This window comes from Scyliorhinus torazame, chromosome 20 (genome assembly GCF_047496885.1).
Source record: "Scyliorhinus torazame isolate Kashiwa2021f chromosome 20, sScyTor2.1, whole genome shotgun sequence".
Classification (NCBI taxonomy): domain Eukaryota; kingdom Metazoa; phylum Chordata; class Chondrichthyes; order Carcharhiniformes; family Scyliorhinidae; genus Scyliorhinus; species Scyliorhinus torazame.
In genome coordinates, this window is record NC_092726.1 from 44,460,059 (window position 1) to 44,481,426 (window position 21,368).

Below are 21,368 nucleotides of genomic sequence, written 5' to 3' on the forward strand. Positions count from 1 at the left end.
GTACACAATGTACCACACCCCCATCAATCGCCCAGCTCACCGCACACCACTGACAGTACACAATGTACCACACCCCCATCAGACACCCAGCTCACGACACACCACTGACAGTACACAATGTACCACACCCCCACCAGGCACCCAGCACACCGCACATCACTGACAGTACACAAAGTACCACACCCCCACCAGACACCCAGCACAACACACACCACTGACAGTACACAATGTACCACACCCCCATCAGACACCCAACACACCGCACACCACTGACAGTACACAATGTACCACACCCCCATCGGACACCAAGCACACCACACACCACTGACAGTACACAATGTACCACACCCCCAGCAGGCACCCTGCACACCGCACACCACTGACAGTACACAATTTACCACACCCCCATCAGTCACCCAGCACACCGCACACCACTGACAGTACACAATCTACCACACCCCCAACAGACACCCAGCACAACGCACACCACTGACAGTACACAATGTACCGCACCCCCTCAGGCACCCAGAACACCGCACACCACTGACAGTACACAATGTACCACAGCCCCATCTGACACCCAGCACACCGCACACCACTGACAGTACACAATGTACCACACCCCCATCAATCGCCCAGCTCACCGCACACCACTGACAGTACACAATGTACCACACCCCCATCAGACACCCAGCTCACGACACACCACTGACAGTACACAATGTACCACACCCCCACCAGGCACCCAGCACACCGCACATCACTGACAGTACACAAAGTACCACACCCCCACCAGACGCCCAGCACAACACACACCACTGACAGTACACAATATACCACACACCCATCAGACACCCAGCGCACCGCACACCACTGACAGTACACAATGTACCACACCCCCATCAGACACCCAGCACACCGCACACCACTGACAGTACACAATGTACCACACCCTCATCAGGCACCCAGCACACCACACACCACTGAGAGTACACAATGTACCACACCCCCATCAGACACACGGCACTCCGCACACCACTCACAGTACACAATGTACCACAGCCCCATCAGGCACCCAGCACACCACACACCACTGACACTACACAATGTACCACAGCCCCATCAGACACCCAGCACACCGCAGACCACTGACAGTACACAATGTACCACAGCCCCATCAGGCACCCAGCACACCGCACACCACTGACAGTACACAATGTACCGCACCCCTATCAGGAACCCAGCACACCGCACACCACTGACAGTACACAATGTACCACACCCCCATCAGACACCCAGCACACCACACACCACTGACAGTACACAATGTACCACACCCCCATCAGACACCCAGCCCACCGCACACCACTGACAGTACACAATGTACCACACCCCCACCGGACACCCAGCACACCGCACACCACTGACAGTACACAATGTACCACATCCCCATCAGACACCCAGCACACCGCACACCACTTACAGTACACAATGTACCACAGCCCCATCAGACACCCAGCACACCGCACACCACTGACAGTACACAATATACCACACCCCCATCAGTCACCCAGCACACCACACACCACTGACAGTATACAATGTACCACACCCCCATCAGTCACCCAGCAAACTGCACACCACTGACAGTACACAATGTACCGCACCCCCATCAGACACCCAGCACACAGCACACCACTGACAGTACACAATGTACCACACCCCCATCAGACACCCAGCACACCACACACCACTGACAGTACACAATGTACCGCACCCCCATCAGACACCCAGCACACCGCCCACCACTGACAGTATACAATGTACCACACCCCCATCAGACACCAGGCACACCGCACACCACTGACAGTACACAATGTACCACAGCCCCATCAGACACCCAGCACACCGCACACCACTGACAGTACACAATGTACCACACCCCCATCAGACACACAGCACACCGCACACCACTGACAGTACACAATGTACCACACCCCCATCAGGCACCCAGCAGACCGCACACCACTGACAGTACACAATGTACCACCCCCCATCAGACACCCAGCACACCGCACACCACTAACAGTACACAATGTACCACACCCCCATCAGACACACCGCACACCACACACCACAGACAGTACACAATGGACCACAGACCCATCAGGCACCCAGCACACCGCACACCACTGACAGTACACAATGTACCACACCCCCATCAGGGACCCAGCACACCGCACACCACTGACAGTACACAAAGTACCAAAGCCCCATCAGACACCCAGCACACCACACACCACTGACAGTACACAAGGTAACACACCCCCATCAGACACCCAGCACACCGTACACCACTGACAGTACACAATGTACCACAGCCCCATCTGACACACAGCACACCACACACCACTGACAGTACACAATGTACCACAGCCCCATCAGGCACCCAGCACACCGCACACCACTGACAGTACACAATGTACCACATCCCCATCAGGCACCCAGCTCACCGCACACCACTGACAGTACACAATGTACCAGAGCTCCATCAGATACCGAGCACACCGCACACCACTGACAGTACACAATGTACCACAGCCCCATCAGACACCCAGCACACCGCACACCACTGACAGTACACAATGTACCACAGCCCCATCAGGCACCCAGCACACCGCACACAACTGACAGTACACAATGTACCAAACCCCCATCAGACACCCAGCACACCACACACCACTGACAGTACACAATGTACCACAGCCCCATCAGACACCCAGCACACCGGACACCATTGACAGTACACAATGTACCACACCCCCATCAGACACCCAGCACACCGCACACCACTGACAGTACACAATTACCACAGTCCCATCAGACACCCAGCTCACCGCACACCACTGACAGTACACAATGTACCACACCCCCATCTGACACCCAGCACACCACACACCACTGACAGTACACAATGTACCAGAGACCCATCAGACACCCTGCACACCGCACACCACTGACAGTACACAATGTACCACAGCCCCATAAGACACCCAGGGCACCACACACCACTGACAGTACACAATGTACCTGGGCCTCATCAGACACACAGCACACCGCACACCACTGACAGTACACAATGTATCACACCCCCATCAGACACCCAGCACACCACACACCACTGACAGTACACAATGTACCGCAGCCCCATCAGACACCCTGCGCACCACACACCACTGATTGTACACAATGTACCACAGCCCCATCAGACACCCAGCACACCGCACACCACTGACAGTACACAATGTACCACACCCCCATCAGACACCCAACACACCGCACACCACTGACAGTACACAATGTACCACACCCCCATCGGACACCAAGCACACCACACACCACTGACAGTACACAATGTACCACACCCCCAGCAGGCACCCTGCACACCGCACACCACTGACAGTACACAATTTACCACACCCCCATCAGTCACCCAGCACACCGCACACCACTGACAGTACACAATCTACCACACCCCCAACAGACACCCAGCACAACGCACACCACTGACAGTACACAATGTACCGCACCCCCTCAGGCACCCAGAACACCGCACACCACTGACAGTACACAATGTACCACAACCCCATCAATCGCCCAGCTCACCGCACACCACTGACAGTACACAATGTACCACACCCCCATCAGACACCCAGCTCACGACACACCACTGACAGTACACAATGTACCACACCCCCACCAGGCACCCAGCACACCGCACATCACTGACAGTACACAAAGTACCACACCCCCACCAGACACCCAGCACAACACACACCACTGACAGTACACAATGTACCACACCCCCATCAGACACCCAGCACACCGCACACCACTGACAGTACACAATGTACCACACCCTCATCAGGCACCCAGCACACCACACACCACTGAGAGTACACAATGTACCACACCCCCATCAGACACACGGCACTCCGCACACCACTCACAGTACACAATGTACCACAGCCCCATCAGGCACCCAGCACACCACACACCACTGACACTACACAATGTACCACAGTCCCATCACACACCCAGCACACCGCAGACCACTGACAGTACACAATGTACCACAGCCCCATCAGACACCCAGCACACCGCAGACCACTGACAGTACACAATGTACCACAGCCCCATCAGGCACCCAGCACACCGCACACCACTGACAGTACACAATGTACCGCACCCCTATCAGGAACCCAGCACACCGCACACCACTGACAGTACACAATGTACCACACCCCCATCAGACACCCAGCACACCACACACCACTGACAGTACACAATGTACCACACCCCCATCAGACACCCAGCCCACCGCACACCACTGACAGTACACAATGTACCACACACCCACCGGACACCCAGCACACCGCACACCACTGACAGTACACAATGTACCACATCCCCATCAGACACCCAGCACACCGCACACCACTTACAGTACACAATGTACCACACCCACATCAGGCACCCAGCACACCGCACTCCACTGACAGTACACAATGTACCACACCCCCATCAGACACCCAGCACACCGCACACCACTGACAGTACACAATGTACCACAGACCCATCAGACACACAGCACACCGCACACCACTGACAGTACACAATGTACCACACACCCATCAGGCACACAGCTCACGGCACACCACTGACAGTACACAATGTACCACACCCCCATCAGACACCCAGCACACCGCCCACCACTGACAGTACACAATGTACCGCACCCCCATCAGACACCCAGCACACCGCAAACCACTGACAGTACACAATGTACCACACCCCCATCAAACACCCAGCACACCGCACACCACTGACAGTACACAATGTACCACAGCCACATCAGACACCCAGCACACCACACACCACTGACAGTACACAATGTACCACAGCCCCATCAGACACCCAGCACACCGCACACCACTGACAGTACACAATGTACCACACCCCCATCAGACACCCAGCACACCGCACACCACTGACAGTACACAATGTACCACAGCCCCATCAGACACCCAGCACACCGCACACCACTGACAGTACACAATGTACCACAGCCCCATCAGACACCCAGCACACCGCACACCACTGACAGTACACAATGTACCACACCCCCATCAGACACCCAGCACACCGCACACCACGGACATTATACAATGTACCACAGCCCCATCAGGCACCCAGCACACCACACACCACTGACAGTACACAATGTACCACACCCCCATCAGGCACCCAGCACACCGCACACCACTGACAGTACACAATGTACCACAGCCCCATCAGTCACCCAGCAAAACACGCACCACTGACAGTACAAAATGTACCACACCCCCATCAGACACCCAGCACACCGCACACCACTGACAGTCCAAAATGTACCACAACCCCATCAGGTACCCAGCACACCGCACACCACTTACAGTACACAATGTACCACAGCCCCATCAGACACCCAGCACACCACACACCACTGGCAGTACACAATGTACCACATCCCCTTCAGACACCCAGCGCAGCGCACACCACTGACAGTACACAATGTACCACAGCCCCATCAGACACCCAACCCATCACACACCACTGACAGTACACAATCTAACACACCACCATCAGACACCCAGCACACCATACACCACTGACAGTGCACAATGTACCACAGCCCCATCAGACACCCAGCACACCGCACACCACTGACAGTACACAATGTACCACACCCCCATCATGCACCCAGCTCACCGCACACCACTGACAGTACACAAGGTACCACACCCCCATCAGACACCCAGCGCACCGCACACCACTGACAGTACACAATGTACCACACCCCCATCAGACACCCAGCACACCACACACCACTGATAGTATACAATGTACCACACCCCCATCAGGCACCCAGCAAACTGCACACCACTGACAGTACACAATGTACCGCACCCCCATCAGACACCCAGCACACAGCACACCACTGACAGTACACAATGTACCACACCCCCATCAGACACCCAGCACACCACACACCACTGACAGTACACAATGTACCGCACCCCCATCAGACACCCAGCACACCGCCCACCACTGACAGTATACAATGTACCACACCCCCATCAGACACCAGGCACACCGCACACCACTGACAGTACACAATGTACCACAGCCCCATCAGACACCCAGCACACCGCACACCACTGACAGTACACAATGTACCACACCCCCATCAGACACCCAGCACACCGCACACCACTGACAGTACACAATGTACCACAGCCCCATCAGACACCCAGCACACCGCACACCACTGACAGTACACAATGTACCACACACCCATCAGGCACACAGCTCACCGCACACCACTGACAGTACACAATGTACCAAAACCCCATCAGACACCCAGCACACCGCACACCACTGACAGTACACAATGTACCACACCCCGATCAGACACCCAGCACACGGCACACCACTGACAGTACACAATGTACCACACCCCCATCAAACACCCAGCACACCGCACACCACTGACAGTACACAATGTACCACAGCCCCATCAGACACCCAGCACACCGCACACCACTGACAGTACACAATGTACCACACCCCCATCAGACACCCAGCACACCGCACACCACTGACAGTACACAATGTACCACACCCGCATCAGGCACCCAGCACACCACACACCAGTGACAGTACACAATGTACCACAGCCCCATCAGACACCCAGCAAACCGCACACCACTGACAGTACACAATGTACCACACCCCCATCAGACACCCAGCACACAGGACACCACTGACAGTACACAATGTACCACACCCCCATCAGAAACCCAGCACACCGCCCAGCACTGACAGTACACAATGTACCACACCCCCATCAGACACCCAGCACACCGCCCACCACTGACAGTACACAATGTACCGCACCCCCATCAGACACCCAGCACACCGCACACCACTGACAGTACACAATGTACCACAGCCCCATCAGACACCCAGCACACCGCACACCACTGACACTACACAATGTACCACACCCCCATCAGACACCCAGCACACCGCACACCACTGACAGTACACAATGTACCACAGCCCCATCAGACACCCAGCACACCGCACACCACTGACAGTACACAATGTACCACAGCCCCATCAGACACCCAGCACACCGCACACCACTGACAGTACACAATGTACCACACCCCCATCAGACACCCAGCACACCGCACACCACTGACAGTACAGAATGTACCACAGCCCCATCAGACACCCAGCACACCACACACCACTGACAGTACACAATGTACCACACCCCCATCAGGCACCCAGCACACCACACACCACTGACAGTACACAATGTAACACAGCCCCATCAAACACCCAGCACACAGGACACCACTGACAGTACACAATGTACCAAACCCCCATCAGACACCCAGCACACCGCACACCACGGACATTATACAATGTACCACAGCCCCATCAGGCACCCAGCACACCACACACCACTGACAGTACACAATGTACCACACCCCCATCAGGCACCCAGCACACCGCACACCACTGACAGTACACAATGTACCACAGACCCATCAGTCACCCAGCAAACCACGCACCACTGACAGTACAAAATGTACCGCACCCCCATCAGACACCCAGCACACCGCACACCACTGACAGTCCAAAATGTACCACAACCCCATCAGGTACCCAGCACACCGCACACCACTTACAGTACACAATGTACCACAGCCCCATCAGACACCCAGCACACCACACACCACTGGCAGTACACAATGTACCACATCCCCTTCAGACACCCAGCGCAGCGCACACCACTGACAGTACACAATGTACCACAGCCCCATCAGACACCCAACCCATCACACATCACTGACAGTACACAATCTAACACACCACCATCAGACACCCAGCACACCATACACCACTGACAGTGCACAATGTACCACAGCCCCATCAGACACCCAGCACACCGCACACCACTGACAGTACACAATGTACCACACCCCCATCATGCACCCAGCTCACCGCACACCACTGACAGTACACAAGGTACCACACCCCCATCAGACACCCAGCGCACCGCACACCACTGACAGTACACAATGTACAACACCCCCATCAGACACCCAGCACACCACACACCACTGACAGTATACAATGTACCACACCCCCATCAGGCACCCAGCAAACTGCACACCACTGACAGTACACAATGTACCGCACCCCCATCAGACACCCAGCACACAGCACACCACTGACAGTACACAATGTACCACACCCCCATCAGACACCCAGCACACCACACACCACTGACAGTACACAATGTACCGCACCCCCATCAGACACCCAGCACACCGCCCACCACTGACAGTATACAATGTACCACACCCCCATCAGACACCAGGCACACCGCACACCACTGACAGTACACAATGTACCACAGCCCCATCAGACACCCAGCACACCGCACACCACTGACAGTACACAATGTACCACACCCCCATCAGACACCCAGCACACCGCACACCACTGACAGTACACAATGTACCACAGCCCCATCAGACACCCAGCACACCGCACACCACTGACAGTACACAATGTACCACACACCCATCAGGCACACAGCTCACCGCACACCACTGACAGTACACAATGTACCAAAACCCCATCAGACACCCAGCACACCGCACACCACTGACAGTACACAATGTACCACACCCCGATCAGACACCCAGCACACCGCACACCACTGACAGTACACAATGTACCACACCCCCATCAAACACCCAGCACACCGCACACCACTGACAGTACACAATGTACCACAGCCCCATCAGACACCCAGCACACCGCACACCACTGACAGTACACAATGTACCACACCCCCATCAGACACCCAGCACACCGCACACCACTGACAGTACACAATGTACCACACCCGCATCAGGCACCCAGCACACCACACACCAGTGACAGTACACAATGTACCACAGCCCCATCAGACACCCAGCAAACCGCACACCACTGACAGTACACAATGTACCACACCCCCATCAGACACCCAGCACACAGGACACCACTGACAGTACACAATGTACCACACCCCCATCAGAAACCCAGCACACCGCCCAGCACTGACAGTACACAATGTACCACACCCCCATCAGACACCCAGCACACCGCTCACCACTGACAGTACACAATGTACCGCACCCCCATCAGACACCCAGCACACCGCACACCACTGACAGTACACAATGTACCACACCCCCATCAAACACCCAGCACACCGCACACCACTGACAGTACACAATGTACCACAGCCACATCAGACACCCAGCACACCACACACCACTGACAGTACACAATGTACCACAGCCCCATCAGACACCCAGCACACCGCACACCACTGACACTACACAATGTACCACACCCCCATCAGACACCCAGCACACCGCACACCACTGACAGTACACAATGTACCACAGCCCCATCAGACACCCAGCACACCGCACACCACTGACAGTACACAATGTACCACAGCCCCATCAGACACCCAGCACACCGCACACCACTGACAGTACACAATGTACCACACCCCCATCAGACACCCAGCACACCGCACACCACTGACAGAACAGAATGTACCACAGCCCCATCAGACACCCAGCACACCACACACCACTGACAGTACACAATGTACCACACCCCCATCAGGCACCCAGCACACCACACACCACTGACAGTACACAATGTAACACAGCCCCATCAAACACCCAGCACACAGGACACCACTGACAGTACACAATGTACCACACCCCCATCAGACACCCAGCACACCGCACACCACGGACATTATACAATGTACCACAGCCCCATCAGGCACCCAGCACACCACACACCACTGACAGTACACAATGTACCACACCCCCATCAAACAAACAAAGAACAAAGAAATGTACAGCACAGGAACAGGCCCTTCGGCCCTCCAAGCCCGTGCCGACCATACTGCCCGACTAAACTACAATCTTCTACACTTCCTGGGTCCGTATCCTTCTATTCCCATCCTATTCATATATTTGTCAAGATGCCCCTTAAATGTCCCTATCGTCCCTGCCTCCACTACCTCCTCCGGTAGTGAGTTCCAGGCACCCACTACCCTCTGCGTAAAAAACTTGCCTCGTACATCTACTCTAAACTTTGCCCCTCTCACCTTAAACCTATGCCCCCTAGTAATTGACCCCTCTACCCTGGGGAAAAGCCTCTGACTATCCACTCTGTCTATGCCCCTCATAATTTTGTATACCTCTATCAGGTCGCCCCTCAACCTCCTTCGTTCCAGTGAGAACAAACCGAGTTTATTCAATCGCTCCTCATAGCTTATGCCCTCCATACCAGGCAACATTCTGGTAAATCTCTTCTGCACCCTCTCTAAAGCCTCCACATCCTTCTGGTAGTGTGGCGACCAGAATTGAACACTATACTCCAAGTGTGGCCTAACTAAGGTTCTATACAGCTGCAACATGACTTGCCAATTCTTATACTCAATGCCCCGGCCAATGAAGGCAAGCATGCCGTATGCCTTCTTGACTACCTTCTCCACCTGTGTAGCCCCTTTCAGTGATCTGTGGACCTGTACTCCTAGATCTCTTTGACTTTCAATACTCTTGAGGGTTCTACCATTCACTGTATATTCCCTACCTGCATTAGCCCTTCCAAAATGCATTACCTCACATTTGTCCAGGTTAAACTCCATCTGCCATCTCTCCGCCCAAGTCTCCAGACAATCTAAATCCTGCTGTATCCTCAGACAGTCCTCATCGCTATCCGCAATTCCACCAACCTTTGTGTCGTCTGCAAACTTACTAATCAGACCAGTTACATTTTCCTCCAAATCATTTATATATACTACAAAGAGCAAAGGTCCCAGCACTGATCCCTGTGGAACACCACTGGTCACAGCCCTCCAATTAGAAAAGCATCCCTCCATTGCTACCCTCTGCCTTCTATGGCCTAGCCAGTTCTGTATCCACCTTGCCAGTTCACCCCTGATCCCGTGTGACTTCACCTTTTGTACTAGTCTACCATGAGGGACCTTGTCAAAGGCCTTACTGAAGTCCATATAGACAACATCTACTGCCCTACCTGCATCAATCATCTTAGTGACCTCCTCGAAAAACTCGATCAAGTTAGTGAGACACGACCTCCCCTTCATAAAACCGTGCTGCCTCTCACTAATACGTCCATTTGCTTCCAAATGGGAGTAGATCCTGTCTCGAAGAATTCTCTCCAGTAATTTCCCTACCACTGAAGTAAGGCTCACCGGCCTGTAGTTCCCGGGATTATCCCTGCCACCCTTCTTAAACAGAGGAACAACATTGGCTATTCTCCAGTCCTCCGGGACATCCCCTGAAGACAGCGAGGATCCAAAGATTTCTGTCAAGGCCTCAGCAATTTCCTCTCCAGCCTCCTTCAGTATTATGGGGTAGATCCCATCCGGCCCTGGGGACTTATCTACCTTAATATTTTTTAAGACACCCAACACCTCGTCTTTTTGGATCACAATGTGACCCAGGCTATCTACACCCCCTTCTCCAGACTCAACATCTACCAATTCCTTCTCTTTGGTGAATACTGATGCAAAGTATTCATTTAGTACCTCGCCCATTTCCTCTGGCTCCACACATAGATTCCCTTGCCTATCCTTCAGTGGGCCAACCCTTTCCCTGGCTACCCTCTTACTTTTTATGTAAGTGTAAAAAGCCTTGGGATTTTCCTTAACCCTATTTGCCAATGCCTTTTCATGACCCCTTCTAGCCCTCCTGACTCCTTGCTTAAGTTCCTTCCTACTTTCCTTATATGCCACACAGGCTTCGTCTGTTCCCAGCCTTTTAGCCCTGACAAATGCCTCCTTTTTCTTTTTGACGAGGCCTACAATATCACTCGTCATCCAAGGTTCCCGAAAATTGCCGTATTTATCTTTCTTCCTCACAGGAACATGCCTGTCCTGTATTCCTTTCAACTGACACTTGAAAGCCTCCCACATGTCAGATGTTGATTTGCCCTCAAACATCCGCCCCCAATCTATGTTCTTCAGTTCCCGCCTAATATTGTTATAATTAGCCTTCCCCCAATTTAGCACATTCATCCTCGGACCACTCTTATCCTTGTCCACCAGTACTTTAAAACTTACTGAATTGTGGTCACTGTTACCGAAATGCTCCCCTACTGAAACATCTACCACCTGGCCGGGCTCATTCCCCAGCACCCAGCACACCGCACACCACTGACAGTACACAATGTACCACAGCCCCATCAGTCACCCAGCAAACCACGCACCACTGACAGTACAAAATGTACCACACCCCCATCAGACACCCAGCACACCGCACACCACTGACAGTCCAAAATGTACCACAACCCCATCAGGTACCCAGCACACCGCACACCACTTACAGTACACAATGTACCACAGCCCCATCAGACACCCAGCACACAACACACCACTGGCAGTACACAATGTACCACATCCCCTTCAGACACCCAGCGCAGCGCACACCACTGACAGTACACAATGTACCACAGCCCCATCAGACACCCAACCCATCACACACCACTGACAGTACACAATCTAACACACCACCATCAGACACCCAGCACACCATACACCACTGACAGTGCACAATGTACCACAGCCCCATCAGACACCCAGCACACCGCACACCACTGACAGTACACAATGTACCACACCCACATCATGCACCCAGCTCACCGCACACCACTGACAGTACACAAGGTACCACACCCCCATCAGACACCCAGCGCACCGCACACCACTGACAGTACACAATGTACCACACCCCCATCAGACACCCAGCACACCACACACCACTGACAGTATACAATGTACCACACCCCCATCAGGCACCCAGCAAACTGCACACCACTGACAGTACACAATGTACCGCACCCCCATCAGACAACCAGCACACAGCACACCACTGACAGTACACAATGTACCACACCCCCATCAGACACCCAGCACACCACACACCACTGACAGTACACAATGTACCGCACCCCCATCAGACACCCAGCACACCGCCCAAACTGACAGTATACAATGTACCACACCCCCATCAGACACCAGGCACACCGCACACCACTGACAGTACACAATGTACCACAGCCCCATCAGACACCCAGCACACCGCACACCACTGACAGTACACAATGTACCACACCCCCATCAGACACCCAGCACACCGCACACCACTGACAGTACAAAATGTACCACACCCCCATCAGACACCCAGCACACCGCCCACCACTGACAGTACACAATGTACCGCACCCCCATCAGACACCCAGCACACCGCAAACCACTGACAGTACACAATGTACCACACCCCCATCAAACACCCAGCACACCGCACACCACTGACAGTACACAATGTACCACAGCCACATCAGACACCCAGCACACCACACACCACTGACAGTACACAATGTACCACAGCCCCATCAGACACCCAGCACACCGCAAACCACTGACAGTACACAATGTACCACACCCCCATCAAACACCCAGCACACCGCACACCACTGACAGTACACAATGTACCACAGCCACATCAGACACCCAGCACACCACACACCACTGACAGTACACAATGTACCACAGCCCCATCAGACACCCAGCACACCGCACACCACTGACAGTACACAATGTACCACACCCCCATCAGACACCCAGCACACCGCACACCACTGACAGTACACAATGTACCACAGCCCCATCAGACACCCAGCACACCGCACACCACTGACAGTACACAATGTACCACAGCCCCATCAGACACCCAGCACACCGCACACCACTGACAGTACACAATGTACCACACCCCCATCAGACACCCAGCACACCGCACACCACGGACATTATACAATGTACCACAGCCCCATCAGGCACCCAGCACACCACACACCACTGACAGTACACAATGTACCACACCCCCATCAGGCACCCAGCACACCGCACACCACTGACAGTACACAATGTACCACAGCCCCATCAGTCACCCAGCAAAACACGCACCACTGACAGTACAAAATGTACCACACCCCCATCAGACACCCAGCACACCGCACACCACTGACAGTCCAAAATGTACCACAACCCCATCAGGTACCCAGCACACCGCACACCACTTACAGTACACAATGTACCACAGCCCCATCAGACACCCAGCACACCACACACCACTGGCAGTACACAATGTACCACATCCCCTTCAGACACCCAGCGCAGCGCACACCACTGACAGTACACAATGTACCACAGCCCCATCAGACACCCAACCCATCACACACCACTGACAGTACACAATCTAACACACCACCATCAGACACCCAGCACACCATACACCACTGACAGTGCACAATGTACCACAGCCCCATCAGACACCCAGCACACCGCACACCACTGACAGTACACAATGTACCACACCCCCATCATGCACCCAGCTCACCGCACACCACTGACAGTACACAAGGTACCACACCCCCATCAGACACCCAGCGCACCGCACACCACTGACAGTACACAATGTACCACACCCCCATCAGCCACCCAGCACACCACACACCACTGATAGTATACAATGTACCACACCCCCATCAGGCACCCAGCAAACTGCACACCACTGACAGTACACAATGTACCGCACCCCCATCAGACACCCAGCACACAGCACACCACTGACAGTACACAATGTACCACACCCCCATCAGACACCCAGCACACCACACACCACTGACAGTACACAATGTACCGCACCCCCATCAGACACCCAGCACACCGCCCACCACTGACAGTATACAATGTACCACACCCCCATCAGACACCAGGCACACCGCACACCACTGACAGTACACAATGTACCACAGCCCCATCAGACACCCAGCACACCGCACACCACTGACAGTACACAATGTACCACACCCCCATCAGACACCCAGCACACCGCACACCACTGACAGTACACAATGTACCACAGCCCCATCAGACACCCAGCACACCGCACACCACTGACAGTACACAATGTACCACACACCCATCAGGCACACAGCTCACCGCACACCACTGACAGTACACAATGTACCAAAACCCCATCAGACACCCAGCACACCGCACACCACTGACAGTACACAATGTACCACACCCCGATCAGACACCCAGCACACGGCACACCACTGACAGTACACAATGTACCACACCCCCATCAAACACCCAGCACACCGCACACCACTGACAGTACACAATGTACCACAGCCCCATCAGACACCCAGCACACCGCACACCACTGACAGTACACAATGTACCACACCCCCATCAGACACCCAGCACACCGCACACCACTGACAGTACACAATGTACCACACCCGCATCAGGCACCCAGCACACCACACACCAGTGACAGTACACAATGTACCACAGCCCCATCAGACACCCAGCAAACCGCACACCACTGACAGTACACAATGTACCACACCCCCATCAGACACCCAGCACACAGGACACCACTGACAGTACACAATGTACCACACCCCCATCAGAAACCCAGCACACCGCCCAGCACTGACAGTACACAATGTACCACACCCCCATCAGACACCCAGCACACCGCCCACCACTGACAGTACACAATGTACCGCACCCCCATCAGACACCCAGCACACCGCACACCACTGACAGTACACAATGTACCACAGCCCCATCAGACACCCAGCACACCGCACACCACTGACACTACACAATGTACCACACCCCCATCAGACACCCAGCACACCGCACACCACTGACAGTACACAATGTACCACAGCCCCATCAGACACCCAGCACACCGCACACCACTGACAGTACACAATGTACCACAGCCCCATCAGACACCCAGCACACCGCACACCACTGACAGTACACAATGTACCACACCCCCATCAGACACCCAGCACACCGCACACCACTGACAGTACAGAATGTACCACAGCCCCATCAGACACCCAGCACACCACACACCACTGACAGTACACAATGTACCACACCCCCATCAGGCACCCAGCACACCACACACCACTGACAGTACACAATGTAACACAGCCCCATCAAACACCCAGCACACAGGACACCACTGACAGTACACAATGTACCAAACCCCCATCAGACACCCAGCACACCGCACACCACGGACATTATACAATGTACCACAGCCCCATCAGGCACCCAGCACACCACACACCACTGACAGTACACAATGTACCACACCCCCATCAGGCACCCAGCACACCGCACACCACTGACAGTACACAATGTACCACAGACCCATCAGTCACCCAGCAAACCACGCACCACTGACAGTACAAAATGTACCGCACCCCCATCAGACACCCAGCACACCGCACACCACTGACAGTCCAAAATGTACCACAACCCCATCAGGTACCCAGCACACCGCACACCACTTACAGTACACAATGTACCACAGCCCCATCAGACACCCAGCACACCACACACCACTGGCAGTACACAATGTACCACATCCCCTTCAGACACCCAGCGCAGCGCACACCACTGACAGTACACAATGTACCACAGCCCCATCAGACACCCAACCCATCACACACCACTGACAGTACACAATCTAACACACCACCATCAGACACCCAGCACACCATACACCACTGACAGTGCACAATGTACCACAGCCCCATCAGACACCCAGCACACCGCACACCACTGACAGTACACAATGTACCACACCCCCATCATGCACCCAGCTCACCGCACACCACTGACAGTACACAAGGTACCACACCCCCATCAGACACCCAGCGCACCGCACACCACTGACAGTACACAATGTACAACACCCCCATCAGACACCCAGCACACCACACACCACTGACAGTATACAATGTACCACACCCCCATCAGGCACCCAGCAAACTGCACACCACTGACAGTACACAATGTACCGCACCCCCATCAGACACCCAGCACACAGCACACCACTGACAGTACACAATGTACCACACCCCCATCAGACACCCAGCACACCACACACCACTGACAGTACACAATGTACCGCACCCCCATCAGACACCCAGCACACCGCCCACCACTGACAGTATACAATGTACCACACCCCCATCAGACACCCAGCAAACTGCACACCACTGACAGTACACAATGTACCGCACCCCCATCAGACACCCAGCACACAGCACACCACTGACAGTACACAATGTACCACACCCCCATCAGACACCCAGCACACCACACACCACTGACAGTACACAATGTACCGCACCCCCATCAGACACCCAGCACACCGCCCACCACTGACAGTACACAATGTACCACAGCCCCATCAGACACCCAGCACACCGCACACCACTGACAGTACACAATGTACCACACCCCCATCAGACACCCAGCACACCGCACACCACTGACAGTACACAATGTACCACAGCCCCATCAGACACCCAGCACACCGCACACCACTGACAGTACACAATGTACCACACACCCATCAGGCACACAGCTCACCGCACACCACTGACAGTACACAATGTACCAAAACCCCATCAGACACCCAGCACACCGCACACCACTGACAGTACACAATGTACCACACCCCGATCAGACACCCAGCACACCGCACACCACTGACAGTACACAATGTACCACACCCCCATCAAACACCCAGCACACCGCACACCACTGACAGTACACAATGTACCACAGCCCCATCAGACACCCAGCACACCGCACACCACTGACAGTACACAATGTACCACACCCCCATCAGACACCCAGCACACCGCACACCACTGACAGTACACAATGTACCACACCCGCATCAGGCACCCAGCACACCACACACCAGTGACAGTACACAATGTACCACAGCCCCATCAGACACCCAGCAAACCGCACACCACTGACAGTACACAATGTACCACACCCCCATCAGACACCCAGCACACAGGACACCACTGACAGTACACAATGTACCACACCCCCATCAGAAACCCAGCACACCGCCCAGCACTGACAGTACACAATGTACCACACCCCCATCAGACACCCAGCACACCGCTCACCACTGACAGTACACAATGTACCGCACCCCCATCAGACACCCAGCACACCGCACACCACTGACAGTACACAATGTACCACACCCCCATCAAACACCCAGCACACCGCACACCACTGACAGTACACAATGTACCACAGCCACATCAGACACCCAGCACACCACACACCACTGACAGTACACAATGTACCACAGCCCCATCAGACACCCAGCACACCGCACACCACTGACACTACACAATGTACCACACCCCCATCAGACACCCAGCACACCGCACACCACTGACAGTACACAATGTACCACAGCCCCATCAGACACCCAGCACACCGCACACCACTGACAGTACACAATGTACCACAGCCCCATCAGACACCCAGCACACCGCACACCACTGACAGTACACAATGTACCACACCCCCATCAGACACCCAGCACACCGCACACCACTGACAGAACAGAATGTACCACAGCCCCATCAGACACCCAGCACACCACACACCACTGACAGTACACAATGTACCACACCCCCATCAGGCACCCAGCACACCACACACCACTGACAGTACACAATGTAACACAGCCCCATCAAACACCCAGCACACAGGACACCACTGACAGTACACAATGTACCACACCCCCATCAGACACCCAGCACACCGCACACCACGGACATTATACAATGTACCACAGCCCCATCAGGCACCCAGCACACCACACACCACTGACAGTACACAATGTACCACACCCCCATCAAACAAACAAAGAACAAAGAAATGTACAGCACAGGAACAGGCCCTTCGGCCCTCCAAGCCCGTGCCGACCATACTGCCCGACTAAACTACAATCTTCTACACTTCCTGGGTCCGTATCCTTCTATTCCCATCCTATTCATATATTTGTCAAGATGCCCCTTAAATGTCCCTATCGTCCCTGCCTCCACTACCTCCTCCGGTAGTGAGTTCCAGGCACCCACTACCCTCTGCATAAAAAACTTGCCTCGTACATCTACTCTAAACTTTGCCCCTCTCACCTTAAACCTATGCCCCCTAGTAATTGACCCCTCTACCCTGGGGAAAAGCCTCTGACTATCCACTCTGTCTATGCCCCTCATAATTTTGTATACCTCTATCAGGTCGCCCCTCAACCTCCTTCGTTCCAGTGAGAACAAACCGAGTTTATTCAATCGCTCCTCATAGCTTATGCCCTCCATACCAGGCAACATTCTGGTAAATCTCTTCTGCACCCTCTCTAAAGCCTCCACATCCTTCTGGTAGTGTGGCGACCAGAATTGAACACTATACTCCAAGTGTGGCCTAACTAAGGTTCTATACAGCTGCAACATGACTTGCCAATTCTTATACTCAATGCCCCGGCCAATGAAGGCAAGCATGCCGTATGCCTTCTTGACTACCTTCTCCACCTGTGTAGCCCCTTTCAGTGATCTGTGGACCTGTACTCCTAGATCTCTTTGACTTTCAATACTCTTGAGGGTTCTACCATTCACTGTATATTCCCTACCTGCATTAGCCCTTCCAAAATGCATTACCTCACATTTGTCCAGGTTAAACTCCATCTGCCATCTCTCCGCCCAAGTCTCCAGACAATCTAAATCCTGCTGTATCCTCAGACAGTCCTCATCGCTATCCGCAATTCCACCAACCTTTGTGTCGTCTGCAAACTTACTAATCAGACCAGTTACATTTTCCTCCAAATCATTTATATATACTACAAAGAGCAAAGGTCCCAGCACTGATCCCTGTGGAACACCACTGGTCACAGCCCTCCAATTAGAAAAGCATCCCTCCATTGCTACCCTCTGCCTTCTATGGCCTAGCCAGTTCTGTATCCACCTTGCCAGTTCACCCCTGATCCCGTGTGACTTCACCTTTTGTACTAGTCTACCATGAGGGACCTTGTCAAAGGCCTTACTGAAGTCCATATAGACAACATCTACTGCCCTACCTGCATCAATCATCTTAGTGACCTCCTCGAAAAACTCGATCAAGTTAGTGAGACACGACCTCCCCTTCACAAAACCGTGCTGCCTCTCACTAATACGTCCATTTGCTTCCAAATGGGAGTAGATCCTGTCTCGAAGAATTCTCTCCAGTAATTTCCCTACCACTGAAGTAAGGCTCACCGGCCTGTAGTTCCCGGGATTATCCCTGCCACCCTTCTTAAACAGAGGAACAACATTGGCTATTCTCCAGTCCTCCGGGACATCCCCTGAAGACAGCGAGGATCCAAAGATTTCTGTCAAGGCCTCAGCAATTTCCTCTCCAGCCTCCTTCAGTATTCTGGGGTAGATCCCATCCGGCCCTGGGGACTTATCTACCTTAATATTTTTTAAGACACCCAACACCTCGTCTTTTTGGATCACAATGTGACCCAGGCTATCTACACCCCCTTCTCCAGACTCAACATCTACCAATTCCTTCTCTTTGGTGAATACTGATGCAAAGTATTCATTTAGTACCTCGCCCATTTCCTCTGGCTCCACACATAGATTCCCTTGCCTATCCTTCAGTGGGCCAACCCTTTCCCTGGCTACCCTCTTACTTTTTATGTAAGTGTAAAAAGCCTTGGGATTTTCCTTAACCCTATTTGCCAATGCCTTTTCATGACCCCTTCTAGCCCTCCTGACTCCTTGCTTAAGTTCCTTCCTACTTTCCTTATATGCCACACAGGCTTCGTCTGTTCCCAGCCTTTTAGCCCTGACAAATGCCTCCTTTTTCTTTTTGACGAGGCCTACAATATCACTCGTCATCCAAGGTTCCCGAAAATTGCCGTATTTATCTTTCTTCCTCACAGGAACATGCCTGTCCTGTATTCCTTTCAACTGACACTTGAAAGCCTCCCACATGTCAGATGTTGATTTGCCCTCAAACATCCGCCCCCAATCTATGTTCTTCAGTTCCCGCCTAATATTGTTATAATTAGCCTTCCCCCAATTTAGCACATTCATCCTCGGACCACTCTTATCCTTGTCCACCAGTACTTTAAAACTTACTGAATTGTGGTCACTGTTACCGAAATGCTCCCCTACTGAAACATCTACCACCTGGCCGGGCTCATTCCCCAGCACCCAGCACACCGCACACCACTGAC